The following is a 14,018-nucleotide window of genomic DNA, read 5'->3' on the forward strand; positions in this document are numbered from 1 at the left end:
CTTTACTTCCAATACTACTCGATGGTCATACTTGTGGTGCATGATAATTATTACCCCCCCATCTCCTTCTGGCACAGTGGGCTTCTACCATCTGAATCTTACTGGAACATCACATGTGTCTTCTCTCATGATCAGAATATTCTAAGAGAAGAATTACTGCAACCTCAGTGTTCCTTGTTGCATCTCCTCATGCTGCATTGGAATGTTAATCTTTGATTTACATCTGAACAGCACCTAGATGGACAGGTTCTGTGAGTATTCTATGATTCCGAATTGTATTCCATGGCTATGTGAGTATAGAGTGCAACTCATCCTTGGGTACGCAGATATTTCTGAAAACTGTGGATTATTGTAAATACACTACTCGACAAAATTAACAGAACATGCAGAAAACGTGGTGTAAGCTGCGCAGTTCGATGAAGCGTGACAAAATTTGGTATGTTGGAACCATAGAATAACGATAAAATAAGGAGGCAGCAAGAAATTTCGGACAGGTATAAGAAACATTTATAGGAGTTGTATAAGAATTACCAAAAAAGGTCACATTACAGAAATATGGTCACATACCTTCAGTATGGCACGTAGTCCCCTCCAATGGCTAATCAGGCCTCACAGTGGCGAACCTTTCGATATCAAGGTGTGTATAAGATTCTGTGGCAACAAATTCTATCCTTCCACCAGCACAGACCTTAGCTCACCAAGTGACCCAAGAGCTGGCTATCAGCTGTTTGTTTGTTATTGTTTGTTATTTGGTTTTTAGGAGCATTAGCAACTAAGGCCATATTGCTCCGGGATAGGCGGTGGTCATTCTCTGAACCTTTCCGCATCCTCCGTATTTGGTGGTGACGGGCTCGAACCCCGGTCTAATCAAGAAGCGTGTGCTACGCACTGCTGCTCCTTCCCACCTGGCTACGGAGGCGCCTCTGGCTATCAGCGTGCAATGCGATGTCCAAGGATGTCTTACACACATGTTCAGTCGGATTTAAATTTGTTGATTGTGCTGGCCACAGCATTTGTTGGATATCTTCAGTTTCAAGAAATTTCTTCACCACTTCAGCTCTATGTGCATTGGCATTATCGTGCAAGAAAAGAAAATCTGAGGCAACTGCATCTGTGAAAAGTTGCACATAGTGTTCGAGGATCTGTTCTCAGTACCTCTATCAAAAACATTAAGAAGGATGCAGCTGTTGATCATTATTCCGCCTCAGACGAGAACACCTCCTCCACCAAGTCCCTTTTTCTGACGTTGGAGGAATGGTACCAGATTCTTCATTGTCTCCAGATGAAATAACGTCTAGAATCTGTAGGCTAAAAAGGGACTAATGAGAGAGCATAACTGTACCCCATTTGGCAGGGCTTCAAGTTACGTTCATGGCACCAGTTTCAATGAGCTCTGTGGTGGTTTGGGTTAATGGGATACAAACCAATGGCTTCCTTGTGTAGAGTCCACTTGAATTGAGACTTCTTAACACAGTTTGATTGGATATCTTTTCACCTGTTGCCGCAGCAACCTCAAGAGACAGTTAGTCGATGACAGGACATCGTAGGTTGTGTTAGAGCCAGATAGCAGTCTGTTCTGGTTGATGTAGCCTTAGGATGACCTTGGCAGCTCTGCTGCTTTTAATGGTTCCTGTCTCCTGAAACGGCTTCCATAGTGCTGAGATGACATTGCATGACACATTAAGTCAACATGCCACCTCCGCCTGTCCCGCTTCAATCATCCAACTGACCACCATCTCAAAGACTCATCTAAATGACGAACATGCCATCCTGAGTACCGGAAATGTGGCTGTCCCAGTGAAGTAGCCAAAAAAATGGGAATGAAGTGGTTGCAACCCCTGTTTTTATAGGCATGAATAATTTGCATGATGCATGATTTGCATGATTACTATTGGATACTCAGAATTTCCATGCCAGGGTGCCTGTTATATGAAATATTCGCCTTCGGCGACACTGTTCACAATAAAATATTCATAAAAAAGATTTTGTTCTGTTAATTTTGTCGAGCAGTGTAGGTGACAGGGATGCAGGAAAATGTGACTGGGACTGCCTGGTTTAATAAATAAAAAATATGCTGACTGACCAACCCCAGTATCAATCCACAGCCCTGCAGGTCCTTAACGGTTGCTTGTCCCTTTATTTACTTCTTATTTTCCATAGTATTAATGTTTATATAAGACATGAGACATCTACTGAATTTTTGGGTTTTACAGTTATACCACTGTCACTGGTCCCAAGATTAAAATCACGTTGCTGGTAGTTTTTAGCATTAGCAGAGGCATATGTTGCAAGAAAGCAAGCTTATTCAGTATCAGCCAAAAAAAAAAAAAAAAAAACACACCACTCCCATTACACCCCTCCATTCGTTCGAAATACCTGTCCAGTTGAGCCTTAAATTTGTTTAGGCTATTAACTTCAACAACAAGTGATGGAAGTCGGTTCCACCAACCAACCACCCGCTGGCCAAAGGCAAATTTCCGCACATCTATCCGAAATCCGTCCTTCCTCAATTTGAATTTATGCCCTCTGAGGTGATTATTCTGATCAAGATGAAGAATCCCACTGGCATTGAGCATGCTCAAACCATTCAAAGCCTTATACACCTCTATCAGATCACCTCGCCGGTGCCTAGTCTCCAGACTCTGTAATTTGCAAAACTTAAGCCTTTCTTCGTAAGAGCAACCCTTTGTTCCATTCACTAATCTTGTTGCCCTTCTCTGTATCCGTTCCAGCAGCTCTACATCCTTCTTGAAATGAGGCCTCCAGACCTGTATACAGTACTCAAGATGTGGCCTAACCATTGCCTTATACAAGGGAATAATCACATCCCTGTCCCTGATAGAAAAATTCCTGTATATCATTGACAAGACACCATGAGCTACTCTTGCAGCTCATCTGCACTGCTCAGAGAACTTCATATCTGCCTGCACAATTACCCCCAGGTCCTTTTCATTCTCCACCACTGTCAGTGTAGTACCGCAGAGTTGATACGTTGCTCTGTGGTTACTGTTTCCCATATGTAGTACTTTACATTTGTCAATGTTAAACTTCATTTGCCACCTCTCAGCCCATCTGTTCAACCTTTCCAGATCCTGTTGCAGCAGCATAGCATCAGTAGTGTCCTTAACAACCCTGCCAACCTTTGTATCATCTGCAAACTTGGACATTAAACATGATATACCATCATCAATATCATTCATAAACACCGAAAACAACAACGGACCCAAAACTGAACCCTGAGGAACTCCACTAATAACATTAGTCCACGTTGAGCAGTGTCCATTGATTACCACTCTGTCTTCTGCCACTCAACCATCCCCTTATCCATAGCAGCAATTTGCCTCCAATGCCACACTGCTACAATTTATGCAGCAGTCTTCCATGTGCAACAGTATCAAAAGCCTTTCTAAGATCCAAATATATAATATCAAAGTTATTCCCTGCATCCAGCTCTTTTGTGACTACATCATAGTATCCAATCAAATTGGTGAGGCAAGACCTGCCCTTAACAAAACCATGCTGCGTCTGAGCTATAACTGAATTCTTGTCTAGATGATCCTGCAGTGCCTCCATTAATTTACCTGGAACAGAAGTTAAACTAACAGGTCTATAATTACTTGTGTCAGCCTTTGATCCTCCTTTGTGAATTGGGGTTACATTTGCACATCTCCAGTCTATGGGTACCTCCCCTGAGTCCAAAGAAGCTCTCATAATTATGGCTAGGGGTTTGCTTACTTCCTTTGCTGCCTCCTTTAATATAACTGGATAGATCCCATTCACCCCAGGTGCCTTTTTTATGTTTATCCTCAACAATCTCTCCTCCACTTTCCTCTCAGTTATTACAAAATCATCTAGCTCACTGCCAATGCTTACTTTACCTACGTCATTCTCCTTCCTGAATAACTCCTCATGCGTGAATTTAGATGCAAAATACTCGTTTAGATTGTTAGCCACCTGAGCAGGATCCTCAACTGTTGAACCATCAATATCCAGTGGACCAATCTGATTCATCTCTTTCCTTCTTGAGTTGAAATAGGTAAAGAACTCTTTTCTGTTTTTCTTTGCATCCTTTGCCAAGGATTTTCGTAGTCTGCCTCTGCCTGCCTAATCTCCTTTGTGACTTGGTTACAGACCAACTTATATCTATCATAGGCTTCCATGTCACCCATTAATTTGTATGTATTCCATCCATTTTTCTTCTCTGCCACATGTCTCATTAGTTCATCTGACAACCATTTAGGCCTAAACCTTGAACAATATTTCTTAGTTGGTATGTAAAGCCTGGTAGCTTCCAAGATTAGTTCCTTGAATGCTTCCCATTTTGAGTTTGCTGTTGGTAACGTCATCAGTTGGTCCCACTGTATAGAATTTAAATACTGTCTCAGACCATCATAGTCGCCTTTACGAAAACAAAAACCCTTCCCTTTACCTCTGATGGTAGTTACCTCCTTGAGTAAATCCCACTTCAACACACTGTGATCACTGCCACCTAGTGGTTCATTTATCTGCAGATTCTTAATGCATGAAGAATCACTACTGATAATCAAATCAAGAGTATTGCTCCCTCTTGTTGCCGCACGAACATGCTGATGTAGAAAACAATCATCCAATAAATCTACAAAAGCCTTGCTAGTGTGTGAGTGACCAATCCACAAATTTCAGTCAATATCTGGGAAATTAAAATCCCCCATTATAAGACTCTCTGATTTACTGGCCCACTCTATTTCCCTGTACAATATCTTATTATACTGATCAGAGTCATTAGGCCTATAGCACACTCCTACTCTCAATTTTGATTTCCCTATGCTTATGTCACACCAAACTGACTCGACACTGCCCTGTCCATCGATGTCGACTGGCTTCACTTCCTTGGGTTTTATGTGTTTCTTAACTAATAGCATAACCTCTCCTCCCCTCCTGTCCTGTCTATCCTTTCTATACACATTGTATTCCCCAAATTCCAGTTCCGCATTCCTTATATCTGTGTGACACCACGTCTCTGATATCCCAACAATATCTGCCTTTGATGTTTTGAGCAATACCTCAAATTCATCAAATTTATTTACCAAACTCCTAGCATTGGTGTACACACAGGTATACATGCACCTGTTTCTATTCCTAGCTACCCTAACACAACCCATGTGTTTACTTGTACTGCAATGACTCCTAGCAGTCTCTGAAATATCCTGCATCTTGTTTTTCAGGCTTCTGCTCATTCCAATAGAAGCAGTGCAAGAATCTCTTTCACCTCTGCCAGTGGCTACTGTCAATCTATTGGTCTTTGTCTCCCCCCAAGCTAGCAGTTTTCCGACCCACCTAACACTGCCTCGATAGCATCAGCAAAAATTCTTGCACCCTTTCTATTTAAGTGTATCCCATCCCTGTAGAAGCAATCTCTCCTGTTAACAAGTACAGTCCAGGCTGAAAAAAATTCTACCCCTTGAGCCTTGCACAATCCCTCCAGGGCCGAATTGATCGACAAGGCTCTCATCATATACTCCCTCCTATCGTGTCTGGGCAGAATTGCAGACACTTTCAAATTCAACCCTAATTCACGGCTTTTTTTCAACAGTGACCTGTACTTGCTAAGTAATTCCGCCGGTCTCCTATTCTTAATATCATTAGTGCCAACGTGTACAACTATATCACCTTTTGTGCCCTTAAAAGGTGATATCCGCTCTACAACGTCATCAACCTTTGCCCCTGGCAGACATACCCTGTGCTATTCCACCTATCCTTTTTACAAAGCATGTTCCCCGTTTCCCTGACAATAGAGTCACCAACAACTACTAGTTCCTGTGGGACCAGCGCATTCTGCCTAGGGGGCTGCCTCTGTGTTGCCTGATGACCAAGTGCAAGCTCTGGCGTTGATGTGGGCAGCTGAGAGCTTTATGGGCCCCTCAATTTATTTCCTTCGAGGGCATTCACCCTGTCCTTCAAGCTCTCATAAAGGCCCATAACAACGCTGAGTTGTCGCCTGATTTCCTTGCACTCCTTACATTGTGCACACACAAAGACATCCCCCTTGGCAGTATCATGTCCTGTACCCGACTGCTCCGCAAACATCAAGCAAACAGTGCATTTTAAAAGACTGTGATTCAGAGGGCAACTGCCCCCCTTAGTTCTCCCCTGAGCCACCGCACTCCCATTAGCTTGAGCCTTTTGCTTTGCTGCTCTGGTCTGAGTCATGATTCCGATTTAATTCAATAAAATTTCAATTTCAGAACAAAATTAAATCCTTAAGTTATATCCCAAAAGAGTTATAACGCTATATTTATTTTTTCGGTATCGAGTGTTTTCTATGAGTTCCCTTTATACAACTTCCGTATCACGTGTACCAATATAGTTATGTATTAATTATTTGTTACGGTTAAGTCGTTATATATATATATATATATATATATATATAGAGTTAAAAGTACAATTGAATTGACAATAAAGTTTATCAAGATTAATAGATTTACTGATTAATTGACAATATTATATTATGCATTATACTACACTAAGCTTATGCTATCGTGTAAAATGGCGGGAAATCACGAACGGTACTTCTACGGACTTGTAAGTATTGATTAGCTTCCAAATCTCGCTATCTCAATTTAGAATAAACTAAGGATCCTGACTAGGTCTATAATCTACTTATAGAAGATAATTGATATAACAATTGGTTAATAAATCGACTAAATCTGGTTAAAAAAAAAAAACCTCTCGTTCAATTTGTAACACGTGGATTTGATACCATTACCGATACTAAGTAATACCTACAAAATCTCTGTCTAAGTTAAACTTTAAACTAAGTATCGTAACTAGTAATATAAAGCTACTCTAAAAAATAAGTTAATATGCCAATTTAAGCTAATAAATCAGAAAATAAATCAGGAAAAACTTCTCTGTTCCAAGAGCGTCAAAGAGCTTCGTCCGCACAGGCTACCCTCGTTCCCCAACTTGGGCTTTTTGATTCAGCAAAGGCAAGATAACTGGAAAAAATTCCCCTAAGGGATGGGTAACTTTACAAATTCATTCCAGATTTTCTTTTTACATCTGTGGAAAATAATTCCTACTAGTTTACTCCAAACTTATATGCGTTATTTCTCATTTCTGGGAATGGGTCACTACTAAATGCCAAACTGGCGGAACTTCATCTTACAGCTTCACCTCTGTGTATTTGTGGCAATAATGAAACAGGAACATGTCCTTTTCTATTGTCACCTGTATTAGTTTTATGACTGGCTATGGCACACCTTTTAGCTTTGATTGCTCATGGTCAATAGGAAACTTTGCTAAGCTACAAGAACTTTCTACTTTTTTAGTACTTTGTTACCAAGGTTTCATACTGTAAACAACTGCTTGCACTTAGACAACTCCATAATAGCCACTATTGATGCTCTGATCCAACTGTAACTGGATTCCTTCTCATGAATCAGCAGCTTGTGCAGGGAACTTCACCCACCCTAGGCCATAGATGATGATGCCGTCGCGGACATTACCCACAGAACTATTTTCTTTTTCCCCTTTCCTTCTCCCTAACCTCCTGTCTTTTTTTTTCCTTCTCCTCCTTCTTAGCCTTTTGCTTGAAGGGGATTTTGCTGGTGTCCAGATTGAGACTCCTGGGCACGGGATTGTAATCAATACTCCACCAGGAGATTTTTTTTTTTTTTTTTTGCTAGCCTCTATTTTATTTTACTTTTTCTTTTTTGAGATTCTACTTGGGTTTTGGCTCACTGGATGTGAAACAGCTGGTTTCCATTGGGCTTGCATTCCACCAGTGGATACAAGACTTATTTTAATTTTGACATTAAAACATCTTTACCAGTGTTATTTGGAAAAAAAACCTTACTTAGAAATCGTTATATAAAATCGTCGTGAAACCTGATGCACATGCATTGTACTTGACGTTAAAAATATCTTTTCTTGGGTGCATGCACTGTATGTGTTGTGTGCAGTGATGCAACAAGTATAACACAGACGCCCAAGAAAACTCAATTGTACTCAACAAGTGCAGTGACACAAGTACAATTGAGCAGTGACGCGCTAAATTATACCGTTATATCAGCATAATGATTAATACGTGAGTGACTGTGCCAAAATTTACAGCTCGGCATTCGAAGGAATATTGTGAAAGAAAGGGAAGTTGGACAGAAATGCGAATCCAGATGAAACTTAACAAGTGTTCCGCTGTGCCTGGAATTTCTGAAACTGCCCACAAGAAAACTCAAGCTAAAAGATGAAGGAATATTGCGAAAGAAAGAAAAGGAAATTGGACAGAAATGTGAATCCAAATGAAATTCAGCAAGTGTTTTGTTCTACCTGGGACTTCTCAAACTGCATCCAAAAAAAAAAAAAAAAGAAGGAATATCGTGAACGGAAGAAAGGAAATTAGAAATTCAAACTATTCTGAATCATAATGAAATTCAACCACAAGTTCTACTATGCTTGATACTTATCAGGAATCTAAAACTACAGCAGAACGAATGAAAGAATATCGTGCACGAAAAAAAAAGCAAAATTAGAAATGGCTAATAATGAGATTCCTGATTACATCCCTGTAGTAGACACACGAGCTGATAGTGCGTTTGAAAAACTAGTGTACAAAAACCCATTTGGATTTAGTTGTAATGTTTGTGATCGTTTATGGTTTCAATTAGATGTGAAACCATTTCCAACAACTACACATGAATTACTTCAAAATGAATTTCCTTTACAAGAAGTAAGTACTTTCATGATGTGTAATACGTGTCATACTTCATTAAGATGGATGGATACCAACTATGGCTATGCCAAATGGATTTATATATCCTACTGATTTGCCTCCACTGGATGTTGTAACTGAGCATTTGATATCACCACGATTACCCTTTATGCAAATTTGTTATGTACATGGACAATATGGGATCATTGGACAAGTAATAAATGTACCAGTTAACATAAATACAATGGTTCATCAATTACCTAGAGAATTAGATGACAATTATGCCATTAATGTACATATAAAACGAAGATTCATATATAAATCATCATATCTACAAGGATGTGTGCAGAAGAAAATAGTGAAAATGTGGTTACGATATTTGATAAATCCACCTTTGCATAATTTCTACAGCATAAAAGTGAGTGATGATTTCTTAGGGACAAATGATGATAGTGAACAGGAATATTGGAATATTCAGTTGAAATTGTGAAACCTGTCAACAATGACGATGGACTATCGTTAATTCAACAACAAACATTGTTATGGTCTGAAGATAAATATTTATGTATAGCACCGGGTCAGAAATCATCTCCAACAAGTTTCATATTTGATATAAGTGCAGAAGAACTTTCTTTTCCAGCTATATATTTGGGACATGCACGAAAATTTAAAAATGGATTGAAAATTATTCCCTTTATGATGGCATTGAGTGAAATTCATATATCTGATTGTCGTGGAGTAACTCCCCAAGATTTGCTATATATGGCAATGAAAATTATGCGAATGCATACCGCAGAAAATTTACAAATTGCATTTAAATCAGTAGGAATAACAGCTAACATTACTCGTTTTATATTGGAATCGAAAGAATTTATAAACAAGTCATTAGAGTCTAAGTTGGCATTTCTAAAATAAATTCCCAATTCAGCATATTATTGGAGTCAATGTAAATGGGATGTGTTTGCCATGATTTATCAATTAGGAAAACCTACAATTTCTTGATGTTGTGTGCGTGTGAACCAACATGGCCTGTATTACTATGTATGTTATACAAATTCAGATATAAACAAGAAATTACAACTAACGAAGTTATGGATCTACCTTAATAAATGAAGACCCCCGTAACGTGTGCCATATACTTTAATAAAATTGTTGAGAGTATACTCAAAATTTTAAAATCGAAAGCCTATGGTCTTTTTGGGAAATATTATGTGAATTTCTTTAAACGCATTGAATTTCAACATCGAGGAAGTCCACATGCACATATATTATTATGGATGAACAATGCACCCCTCTGCACCATTAGAAGAAAAAGGTGGGATGGAAGAAGCAATCCAAATGATAGATGCATTGTGTTCTATAGAGAAAACTTCAGATTATTAAATTTTAAGCAACATAAACATACTTTTACCTGTTATATTTATATTCATATATTAAAATTAGCCACTCGTAAATGTCTTGTTTGTTTGTTTGTTTGGTTTTTTTTTTAGGAACATTAGCAACTAAGGCCATATTGCTCCGGGATATGCAGTGGTCATTCCCTGACCTTTCCGCATTCGCCCTATTTGGTGGTGACGGGCTCGAACCCCGGTCTAATCAAGAAGCGTGTGCTACACACTGCTGCTCCTTCCCACCTGGCTACGGAGGCGCCGTAAATGTCTTGTGGTGAGGCCAACGCAAATTACAGCCATGCAAAGCGGCCAGGATCAACTTACAGAGGAAAAGGCTCTGTAAGTGCAATTGAGAAGAAATAGAAAGAGTATATATAAAAGGTTAGGTAATGGATGGGATTGGGTAAATAGAGTAGAAAAGAGGATCACAGAGGGCCTCATCATGAAATAAAAGTTAACAGAATGAAAAAGGAAAAGTAGTAGTATAGAAAGTGGAAGTTGTTTTCCTGTCACTTCTTCAAATTCTGAAGAAATGAAATTGTTTACAGTGTATATTTACATCATATAAAACAGCAAAAGTCAGAGAGTGGAGGTAGTCGACTGTGCCGTCACCTCCACAAACTCTGAAGAAATGAATTAATGTACAGCATATAATTACATCAAATAAAAGTAGGACTTATCTTCAAACCTTGAACAGATACAATTATTTGCAACATGAAAAATTTCAACTATTTACATCATATGGAAACAGTATAACACCAAGAGTTGGTTTCCAGACACATCTTCAAGCTTTGAAGAAAAGCAATAATTTACAGCATATTACAGCTTATATAGCATATAGTAATTCCTATTAACAAACAAAACACATCAAACTGACACCATAAGACTGTACAACTTTTACCTGTTATAAAAATAATAATGCAAACTGACGCGAATGTTGATTTGAAGCACCTTTTTGACCAATGTCGCAAACCCGTATATTGATATCGATGGCCACATTTGACAATCGAAGATCAGCTTATCGCAAAAAATATCGTAAAATGCACGACTCATTACAATTGGATAATCATGTTAATTTTGAAGAATTCCTTAAATCAAATCAATGCCAATCAGAAGAACAATATCTACATATTTTGAGGGCTGTTATCAAATGACCACGTGTATTTCTTAAATGGAAAATAGAAGAGAAATTTATGAATAATTACAATTCTTGGATTTTAGGAGTGCTCAAGTCTAATTCGGATTTACAATTTATCAGAGAAGAATATTCATGTGCAGCATATGTAGCTGAATATGTGAATAAAACTAACAGAGGAATAAGCAACTTGCAAAGAAAAATTATAGAGCCACAAGAAGAATATCCTGATATGGATATAACTGATCTAACACGAGCATTAAGTGTAAATGTATTGAATTCTGTGGAGGTGAGTTCACAAGAGTTTGGTATTTATTACGATAACCAATGTCCGTGTCTTCAAGAGAGATTGAATACATGCCAACGGTATGACCACACGAGCGTCAGAAATTACGTAAATTAACAGCTGAATTGGATGAACAACAAGTTTGATAGTGAGTCTTTGGATATATGGAAAGATAGTATTTTTGATAAATATGAAAATCGGGGCGAAACATTAAAATATATAACTCTTGCACAATTTACTGCTCATTATCGAAAAGGAAATGGGGGATGGGTGAAAAGACAATTTCCTAAAATGATTCGGTATCAGAATTATAATACAATTGTCTTCATGAACGTATATGCGAAATGGTAACTTAACACATGCTATTTATCAATGAGGAGAATGAAATTAAATATTTTGAACTTTATGAAACCAACAAATAGATAATTACCTTGAGAAGAAAAGAGTTTCAATCTGATATTGATATTGAAAAGACGCTAGCAACTTGTAGGCAGCTTTGTATCAGAATTAATGAGAATGATGAAAATGGACTAGCAGTGGTAAAAAATTAAGAATTTCTTAAATCAAAAGAAATTGATGATGATTTCTTTACCGGCAAGAAAACTATTGATGAGGAGATGAGAATGGCGATGATGGATAAATTATCATCTGTCGTTAGGAAGCGAGAGAATGTCTGACCATCTGAGGAATACTGTCGGTTGGTGAATAGTACTAATAAAGAACAATGCGCATTATTACTTGAAGTTATCTATCGTCAAATTGATAATCAGATATATGAACTGATACAAGTATTTCTCACTGGACCTGCTGGCTGTGGAAAGACATTTACTCTTAAATTATTGATGGAAACGTATAATCACTTTTGTAAGGCATTACATATTCACAACGCATATGTTACTTGTGCGTCCACGGGCAATGCCACTGTGGCAATCGATCGTACAACAAGGCATTCTGCTTTCCATATATGTCTATCAAATAATTTTCAACTTAGTAATGAAATTCTTCAAAAATAAACTGCATTTCAACATGTACCATGAAGTTAGTATGATTAGTGCAGAACTATTATCCATTATAGATATGCGTTTAAAGCAGATAACGGGTGTTCATGAAATACCATTTCGAGTTATGAATATATAAACCAGGGCTCACATCTGATGAGTATGGGCTTTGAAAACCCAGGGTTCTGAGCAAGATATCATCATTCTTCTCTTTCTTGCTTTCTTGGTGATTCCCTTCCACTTCTGATTTTCTCTCTCCCTCCCTCTCATGCGGGAATTTTTTTTTTTTTTTGGCTGGTGCAGCATAAGCCTCAGGCTAATAATACACATCATTGGAGATTTACACCAATTGCCTCCAGTGTCTACACCTATATATAAATGCCCGAAGAACTCACTGATTGTTCCAGAATTATGGCATTCACTACAATTTCATGAATTAGTACAAGTTGTTCGACAGTCCGATAGTACATTTTCTAAAATTCTTCCAAAAGTAGGCAACGGAGAAGCGTTATTACCATATGAACTTAAAATTATAGAATCGAGATTTGTTACTAAAGAAGATGCTACTAATTTACACTGATGAGTCAAAACTTTATGACCACCTACCTAATATGATGTTGGTCAGCCACGCGCAGCCAAAACAGCTTGTACTCGGCGAGGCATGGACATTATTCTAAATGTGTCTTGTGGTATCTGGTACCAACACATAATCAGCAGATCTTTTAACTCCTGTGGTTGAGACACAGCTCAAATATTTAGGTATTCTCCTAGACAGCAAACTATCCTTTAAGCCACACCTTAAATACATCAGAACGAAGATCAGGAACTACTCGGCCCTGGTGGCCAGGGTCTCACGTAGAGACTGGGGCCTCAACAAGAGAATGCTGACACTCTATTATAAGACAGTTTTGATCCCAGCAATCTCATATGCTTCGGCCATATGGTACGATAAGACCACGCTAGTAGTAAATAGAAGAACGCTGGATTCTACCAAGCGATCCATCCTCCACGCCATAACCTGAGCCTGCAGTATAGTGAGTACCCCACTCCCATTAGACCTAGAAATCGTTAGAACTGGAATGCTCTATTACCTTTCCAAAGGGGTCCCAGTTACCTTCCTGAATTTTACAACTGATCCCACTAATAATAGGAAGGCAGAAAAAGTATGCCTACAGAACCACCTGCTACAGGAGTGGCAAAACATATCGGCTGGTACCACCAAAGGAGAGATTACCCCCAAGTTTTTGCCACAGACAAATAGAGTATACCCGAAATCACCATCATGGTTCTTCCCAGGACTTCATAACAGGGCATGGCCCCTTCAATGCAAAGCTCGCTGGCGTCAGACTCACAGACAACCCACATTGCACTTGTGGAGAAATAGAAGACTTAAACTGTCTTATGTTTCACTGTCCCATCCATGAAGACCTAAGATGTATTCTAATTACAAAAGTGAGATATCTTCCAAGAGGACAAGAATTTCTCTTCCTTGAAATGGAAGAAGATTATAAATCATTGT

The sequence above is a fragment of the Mastigoproctus giganteus genome, chromosome 4 (assembly GCF_048544385.1).
Source record: "Mastigoproctus giganteus isolate SK-2022 chromosome 4, ASM4854438v1, whole genome shotgun sequence".
Taxonomy (NCBI): domain Eukaryota; kingdom Metazoa; phylum Arthropoda; class Arachnida; order Uropygi; family Thelyphonidae; genus Mastigoproctus; species Mastigoproctus giganteus.